We start from the raw sequence: 6,000 nt of genomic DNA, 5'->3' as shown, positions 1-6,000 counted from the left end.
AGCAGCCTGTCATTCTCACCAATACGGAGGATAAAGGCTGAAACATCAGAATCATAACCTGAATATCCTGGACTCTCTTTTTAGGAAAATAGGCCAGAAAGTGCACTGTATCCAGAACAGCTCTGATCAGGGAGCATCTGAGAGGAAGTCTGGTGTGACTGACCTGTTTAAAGTGAACCCCAGTGTGTGCAGAAGGTTCACTGTAGTCTGAAGACTGCTCTCTGAGGCGTGTCTGCGTTTAAACAGCCAGTCATTAAGGTATGGGAAGACTGAAACCCCTATCTTGTGCAGATGAGCTGCAACCACCAACACTTTTGTGAACACCCGAGGGGCTCTGGTAAGGCTGAAGGGGAGCTTAGTAAATTGAAAGTGCTTGTGACTTACCACAAATCGCAAGTAGCGTCTGTACGCAGGCAAGACGGGTATATGGAATTAAGCATCCTGTAAGTCCAACTCTACCATCCAGTCTTCTGGGTCGAAGGCAGACAGGACCTGAACCAGAGTGAGCATTTTGAACTTCTTTTTGAGGAAGAGATTGAGGGCCTGAAGGTCTAGGATAGGATGTAGGCCCATGTCCTTTTTGGGCATAGAAAGTAGCGGGAACAACAACCACAACCTACTTCGGGCACTGGAACCCTCTCTATGACTCCCGTGGCCAAAAGAGCTGCAACCTCCTCATGGAGAAGTGCCAGATTATCCTCTGGTAAGCAGCAGTAGGATGGAGGCATGGCTGGAGGGGCAGTCTGGAAGGGAAGGGGACGGAGTAGCCCCTTCAGACAATCTGCAAACCCACCTGTTGGTTGTGATGGATTCACACTGGAGCAGGTGATGGCAAATCCTGCTTTCAACTGCCCCGAGATGGGGGAAATAGACTAGGAAGGCTTGAAGGCTGCACTAGGGATGGGGTGGACTGGGCAGACCTCGGATTCCCTGTTCCATGAGCCCGTGGGATTCCACGTCCCCAGCCACACAGGTGCTGAGTAGCATGGGTGGCACGGTAGCTGGGAAAGGGATGAGAGTGGGTGGCCATGGAAGGTTAACTGTTGTGGGCGAGGGGCAGTCGAAAGGCCTAGGGACCAATCCGTAGCCCGGGACTCCTTGAACCTCAAGCACAGAGTCTGCCTCATCTCCGAAGAGATGGGTGCCATCAAGATATGCTTAGCCAGGCGTGGCGCTTCAAGGGCACTGTTGACGCAACTCATCTACCCACATAGTTGGTCATGTCCAGCCCACAGCGAATAATGAACTTCGTCTTGTCTCTCTCCTATTAGCAACAGCTTAAGAAATGATAGCCCAGGCCTCCTCTAGGATCTGTGGAAAGACTTGCGCAACCGTATCTCATCATGAGTGGGTATAGCTGCCAAAAAGGCATGCGGTGTTCACTGACCACAATGCCAAACTGGAGGGAAAAAAAAAAGCATCCTCTTCCCAAGTTAGTCCAGTCTCTGTTTCCCTATCCAGGGGAGCAGAGGGGTATGCGCAGGAAGAAGAGGAAGCCTGAATCAGAAAACTTTCAGGTGTGGAGAGTTGAGACAGGAATTTAGGGTTGTTCATGGCGCGCCGATGGCAGCAGGCGACTGTCCTGTGCTGGTGTCTGGACCAAGTACCCAGAAGGACGACATGTGAGGGCTTCATTGAATTAAAGTAGATGATTCGGAGTGGAAGTCAGGCTTAAGCACCTCGGTCAGGAGATTCGTCCTGACCGTTAGAGGGCAGTTTAAGGCCAGGGACCTCAGCTGCCCTTACTGACCATCATTGAATAGGGGGCTCCCCCCCTTCCGTAGCCACGGTAGGGGGAGACAGCATGCCAGCGTCTGGGAAAGTATCCAGACCACTAGCCACGACCAATTCCTCTGCCCAGTCTGTGTCGGGGTCATCCAGCTGGTATTCATAATGGTCCAGCAACACCTCCAATCCCTCCTCATATTCAGAACCAAAGGAAAAAGGGTCCGAATCTGACCTGAGGTAAGTAGGCCCCCATCGAAGTCGAAAGTGGTGTTAGCCAACACCATTTCGGCTCCTCGAAAATTAGGACTGGATAAATGTCGAACGTGTGGCCAAATGACATTGAAAGCATCAACGACTTAGCTGGTACAGGTCGCAATGGCACGACAGGCATCGGCACGGATCCTATAGTGGATCGGAGGGGCCCTTGGGGGCTGAAGCCACTGACACGGAACCCAAAGGGCCCCCAGCCAAACCCCTCCACCCCCCTGCCCAGATGCTGCTGCAGGGTGGCTGCGCAAATATGACACTCATGGCCTCATAGAACTCCTTAAGTTGGGAAGGGGTCACATCGGCTCCGAAAACTCAGGGATGCGTGGAGCAGACCTAAAAGTAGGCTCCACAGATGGAGGCCTGGAGCATGAATGCTCCTCCCGAGTTGAATCAGCTGAGCGACAGGGTGAAATCTAAGAATGCCTAGCATTCTTCAACTTCTTACCCGAGCGACCCGAAGACTTGGAGAAAGATGAGTGGTGGTGACTCCACGAGCTGTCTCGAGACATTTCCCTCGAGCCAGACAGGTAGCGATGCGGAGTCGAGCGCTGGGCCGCCATGAGCTTCAGGGACTGCTCCCTCTAAGCCTTTGGCTGCATGGACCAGCACTCTGCAGCGCGACCATGAGCCGAAGTGATGTTCAAACACCATAAACAGACCAGGTGCAGATCTGTCACCAACATCATGCGGTTTGAACCCAGTCTTCTGGGACATCCTCACCAACAAAAATGACAAAAGTGTCAAAATTCCACCCCCCCCACCCCCCCCAAAAAAGACCAGGGTAGCTCTCTCCACACCAGCACATGGTGCAGAAAGAAAAGATATGACATCATTGCGCCGAGGCAGCACCTATGCACGAGCCTGATGTCATCACGGCAACCAAATGCCAACAATGAATGTGAAGTCAACCGATGCCACCCGACTGTGTGCAAGGGCACTGCTTGAAGAAAAACCGCCTGATCTAGTCTGACACCGGGAGGAAATTTTAAGGTAAGGAATGTGCAACTAGAAGTCTCTATCAGATATCTTATGACCGGGCTGACATGAGCTTGCTCATCGCCACTGATGAAGGGCAGGAGCCTGAGAATGACCCTCTCCCTGACCTTCAAACAACACTGTTGATGGTTCAGTAGATGGAGTAGTCTGCTTTGCATACTGCCTCTCTGAAGAGCAATAAGCTAAATGCAGACAAGTTCAGTCAGTTTTCCTTAACCCCTGATAAAACCACCTGGAGTGTCCATGATGTGGACACAGGTGAAAGTCTACCAGTAAAAAGTAAAATATACAGGGAGCCTGACCATATCAGAGATTGTATTAGAGCAGAAATCCAAAAGATGCCGGATTTGGGGGTGACCGGGCCTTCATATAGCCCTTGGGCTACCAAGTAGTCCTTGTGACAAAACCTCATTCCTAGGGTGGAAAGAGATGTAGAATGCAGAGGCCTCAATACAGTCACTAAGACAAATGGCCATACAATCCCTAGGGAAGATGAACTGATTGAATCTCTGCCTCCAGCCAAGTATCTCAGCACATTTGACCTGACAGCAGGCTATTGGCAAATCAGATTAACAGATGCTGCCAAGTCTAAAACAGTATTTTCCAATCCTAATGGACAACTGAGATACCCTTTGGTTTGCAAAATGCACCTGCCAAATTCCTGAGGTTGGTGAACCAAGTTCTGGCAGGCCTCTAAGACTTTGGTCACCATATCTAGATGGTATAGCGGTCCTTAGCTCTACCTGGTAGGATCACCTGGACCCCTCAGGAGTGTACTTGAGGCCTTCAAAAAGGCGGGCCTCACTATCAATGTGACAACATGCCAGATAGGGCCGAGCAAAGTGGTTTACTTGGGTTTACTGGTAGGTGGAGGTCAAGTTCAGTCCCTTCAGAGCAAAATCCAAACCATCAGGGATTGGGTGGCTCCAACTATCCAGACCCAGGTCAAGGCTTTTCTAGGCCTGACTGGGTACTACAAGATTTGTGAAAGTGTATTGCTCCATTGGAGTCCTCTTGAACGATCTTACCTCTAAAAGGTTGCCTAAAAAGTTACTGTGGACAATTAGTCAAAACGCCTTTGATAACCTGAAAAAGGCCACGTGCTCAGCTCCAATTTTCAAATGCTCAGACTACTCCAAACAATTCATTGTCCAGACTGATGCTTCTGAAGTAGGAATAGGAGCAGTACTTTCACAACTAGATGAAGCGGTCCAGGATCAACCCGTAGCTTTTATCAGCATGAGGTTGACCCGCAGAGAAAAGCTTTGGTCAGCCTTTGAGAGGGAGGCCTTTGCTGTAGTCTGGGCCTTGGAGAAGTTGAGGTCATACCTGTTTGGCACTCACTTAATTGTTCAGACAGACCACAAGCCCCTCCTCTGGCTCCAACAGATGAAAGGTAAGAATCCCAAACTTTTGAGGTGGTCCATTTCCCTACAGGGGATGTACTTCCCAGTGGAACATAGACCTGGGAGTAACCATGCCAATGCAGATGGACTCTCCAGATCCACCTGGATAATGAAGATTCAATTGGGCAAGGTTAGGCATTGCAGCCTGCGTGAAAGGGTGCACGCACCCCTTCATTGCCAAACCTAACCACTGCACTTAGACACTAAGTCACCACACTGGTGGGCACTTCAGCCCAAGGACAGTGTACATGTCTCCAAGTGTGAAAGTACCCCTGCATGGGCAGGATACCCCTATAGACTGTTCTGTCCTCCTGTTGATGAGCCTGGCTCAGGCAGAGGAAGGCAGAACAAGAGTTTCCTGCAAGAGAGAAGTGTGACCACCTCTCCCTGTGTCTTAGGTGTCTAAGGGCTGGGGAGGCATCTGAGCACCACCAGACAGTTTGAAGGACACATTTGGTGCCCTTCTTGCGTAATTCGGTTTGTACCAGTTCAGGAACCCCGATTCCCACTCAGGCGTGAAACTGCACAAACAGGAGCATGACCACCCTCCTGTCCGGCTCCTCCCCTAGAGAGGTTCACAGAGCTCTGCCAGGTGGCCAGTTGAGTCTTCAGTCTTAAAAACAAGTTGGGAAGATGCACCTGGGAGCATGTAACTGGTTAGGCAAGGTCGATGACGTCCCTGACCCCCTCTGATCTGGTAGGTGGGTCACTTTAGAGAATGATCAACCACCTTTTAGGGTTACTTATGGGCTCCCATGAGGGTGGGCCCTCAGATTCGTTGACCAAGACTTTACAAGGAACTCTCCGCAAGGTATCTGGAACCGCTGCTGGTTTTCACTGGAACCAAATAAGTTTGCTTCTGGTGTGAAGGCTCCAATTGCAACATTGTTTCTCTGGATCCTGCAAGAATTCTACAACATCCAAGGCTGTGCATTCTCCAGGGTCACAAGAACTCGGTCTGCACCAGGAAACACAAAGGCATCTTCCTTGGAGTGAAGGAGTCACTCCACTGCAACCGCAGGACCTTCAAGATGTCGCCTGGTGGGTAGGGTCCAAAGTTCCTGCTTCACAGGTGGTGAGTCTGTGGCCTTCTCTGGGTCCTGCTTGTCTTCTATCCAAGTTGGGAGATTGTAGGCCCTTGCTCTTGCCACTGGGCTGGCACACCTGTGCACCACAACGGTAGCACTTGCCAAGGTTTGTTGACTCTTCCTCCAGGAGAACTTTAGGCTTCAAGAAGCCCTGGCCTCCAGCACTCTGCCAGATGAAGATCAGCTCCTGCGATGTGGGACTTCGGTTTTGCTGGGCTGGTAAGGCCTCCTTGTGATTCCCTGTGTCCGGCACCTGTTGGTCACTCGTGGGGGCCCACCAACATCTGTTTGCCTTCCTGTGTGCAGAGGGCCAGCTCTGACTCCCTCTCCTGGGTAGTCTCCTGGACCTTGCTGGTCCCCAAAACTTTGTAAACTCCTCTACAGCTCCTGTTTGCATTTTCCAGTGCTTATTGGTAACCTGGCTGGACACTAACCCTCCTGCAATCCAGTGACCATTCAGGGACAGCTCATGGGAGACTCCTGGGATCTTCTGCAGCTCCTGGACCCCCACA

The sequence above is a fragment of the Pleurodeles waltl genome, chromosome 7 (genome assembly GCF_031143425.1).
Source record: "Pleurodeles waltl isolate 20211129_DDA chromosome 7, aPleWal1.hap1.20221129, whole genome shotgun sequence".
Taxonomy (NCBI): domain Eukaryota; kingdom Metazoa; phylum Chordata; class Amphibia; order Caudata; family Salamandridae; genus Pleurodeles; species Pleurodeles waltl.
Note: the sequence above shows the minus strand (reverse complement) of the source record.